The sequence below is a fragment of the Hypomesus nipponensis genome, chromosome 11 (genome assembly GCF_054491055.1).
Source record: "Hypomesus nipponensis isolate SF chromosome 11, ASM5449105v1, whole genome shotgun sequence".
Lineage (NCBI taxonomy): Eukaryota > Metazoa > Chordata > Actinopteri > Osmeriformes > Osmeridae > Hypomesus > Hypomesus nipponensis.
The window spans coordinates 3,097,501-3,100,000 of NC_140371.1; the positions used below are offsets into that span (position 1 = coordinate 3,097,501).

Here is a 2,500-nt window from a genome sequence, read left to right on the forward strand (position 1 = left end):
GAGAACAAGTCACTCTGTGATTCTGCTGGCTTGCTCTTTTATATATCTCGGTCTGTCCCTTTTTATATATCTGTCTCTACCTCTCTCCCTATCACTCTCCCAGTCCCTCCCTTTCTCCCAGTCCCTCTCTCTTTCTCTCTCTCTCCCTCCCCCAGTTCCTCTCTCTCTCTCCCTCCCCCTCCCTCTATCTCCCCCTCTCTCTCCCAGTCCCCCTCTCTATCTCCCCCTCTCTCTCCCAGTCCCCCTCCCTCCCCCTCCCCCTCCCTCTATCTCCCCCTCTCTCTCCCAGTCCCCCTCTCTCTCTCCCCCTATCTCCCCCTCTCTCTCCCAGTCCCCCTCTCACTCCCTCCCTCCCTCTCTCTCTCTCCCCCTATCTCCCCCTCTCTCTCCCAGTCCCCCTCTCTCTCCCCCTCTCTCTCCCAGTCCCCCTCTCCCAGTCCCCCTCCCTCCCCCTCCCTCTATCTCCCCCTCTCTCCCAGTCCCCCTCTCTCCCCCCCTCCCCCTCCCTCTATCTCCCCCTCTCTCCCAGTCCCCCTCTCTCCCCCTCCCCCTCCCTCTATCTCCCCCTCTCTCCCAGTCCCCCTCTCTCCCAGTCCTCCTCTCTCCCCCCTCCCCCTCTCTCCCCCCCTCCCCCTCCCTCTATCTCCCCCTCTCTCTCCCAGTCCCCCTCTCTCTCTCCCCCTATCTCCCCCTCTCTCTCCCTCCCTCCCTCTCTCTCCCTCCCTCCCTCTCTCTCTCCCCCTATCTCCCCCTCTCTCTCCCAGTCCCCCTCTCTCCCCCTCCCTCTATCTCCCCCTCTCTCTCCCAGTCCCCCTCTCTCTCCCTCCCTCTATCTCCCCCTCTCTCTCCCCTTTAGTAGATGGTACCTGCTCCAGCTTGGGTTCCTGCCATCAAACCAGCGTCTCAGTACCCACCAGGATGGACTTCAGGGCAATTAGAACCTCCAGCGCCTGTCAGAGGAAGCTGACCTTCTCTCCTTGTCTTATTCAAGTTTTCCAAGAGATCTTGGCGGGGGTTAGAGGAGGTGTGTGTGGAGTGAGTTTGACCGGGGTATTTTTCTAAAACAACTTTTACTAGGTGCTGAGTGTTGGGGCAGCATTAAGGGGTTCACAAGGGAGAGGCAGGCAGGCAGGATGGACTATTATTAGTTAGAGCTCTGGATCTCAGCTACAGCTTGCTGCGTCTCATGCAATGAATCATGGGGCTCTTAAGGCTGGAGCATGTCCCGAATATCAAGCATGCTCATAAAAGGAGGAGCTGTCCCAGTCCCCTGGAGAATACAGCATCTTCCCTACCCGCTCTCCTCAGACATGAGAGAAATACTAACACGGCTACAACAGGTGTCTCCTCTCCTCCCTTCCCCCTTTCCTCCCTCCCTTCCCTCCCCTCCCTCCGTCCCTCCTCTCCTCCCTTCCCCCTGTCTTCCTTCCCTCCCTACCTTCTCTCCTCCCTTACCCCTTTCCTCCCTCCCTCCCTCCCTACCCCCTCTCTTACCCCTTTCCTCCCTCCCTCCCTCCCTCCCTACCCCCTCTCCTCTCCTTCCTTCCCCCTTTCCTCCCTCCCTCCCTCCCCCTTTCCTTCCTCCCTCCCTTCCTCTTTTCCTTCTTCCCTTCCCTTCTCCTCTGCTGCCTTCATCATTGAGCCTCCTCTCCTCCCTCCCTCCTCTCCTCCCTTCTCACTCTCCTCCCTTCTCACTCTCATCCCTCCCTCCCCCCTCCCTCCCTCCCTCCCTCCCTCCCTCCCTCCCTCCCTCCCTCCGTCCCTCCCTCCCCCCTGCCTCCCCTTCTCCTCTCCACCCTTCTTCTCCCATCTTTCCCTCAGAAGTGACAGATGAACTCAATGTTCAGCAGAACTGACACAGACATGACCAGAGAGAAGCCTGAATTTCGGTGGTGGAAGAGATTCAAAGAGAATCCTTTAATTGAGAGAGAGTGTGTGTGTGTGTGTGTGTGTGTGAGGAGGTATTGGAGGGGCAGAGGGCCCCTGTAACAAGACTCTTCATTGTCCGCCCCCTGCTCTGCTGGAGATGCCAACACGGTGGAGGAGAAGGGAGGAGGTGGGAGCAGGGGGTCTCTCTACAGTCTGTCTCTCTCTGAGGAGAGACACACAGGTAGTAGGACTAGAGAGAGACAGGTAGTATGACAGCAGGGAGACAGGCAGCAGAGAGACCAGCAGCAGAGAGACAGGCATCAGAGAGACAGGCATCAGAGAGGCAGGAAGCAGACAGACAGGCAGCAGTATGACTGTAGACAGAGACAGGTAGTATGACAGGAGAGAGACACGTAGTATGACAGCAGAGAGACAGGCAGCAGTATGACAGAAGAGAGGCAGGCAGCAGAGAGGCAGGTAGCAGAGAGACAGGCAGCAGAGAGACAGGCAGCAGGGAGACAGGCAGCAGAGAGGCAGGCAGCAGAGAGGCAGGCAGCAGAGAGGCAGGCAGCAGAGAGACAGGCAGCAGAGAGACAGGCAGCAGGGAGGCAGGCAGCAGAGAGGCAGGCAG

The 2,500-nt window shown here is 58.6% G+C and overlaps 1 protein-coding gene across 1 annotated transcript in view; it reads right to left on the reverse strand.

Annotated features, from left to right (window-relative positions):
* The window catches only part of lmbrd1 (LMBR1 domain containing 1), a 68,416-nt gene that overhangs the window by 33,172 nt on the left and 32,744 nt on the right, over window positions 1-2,500 (reverse strand). The window lies entirely within an intron of this gene.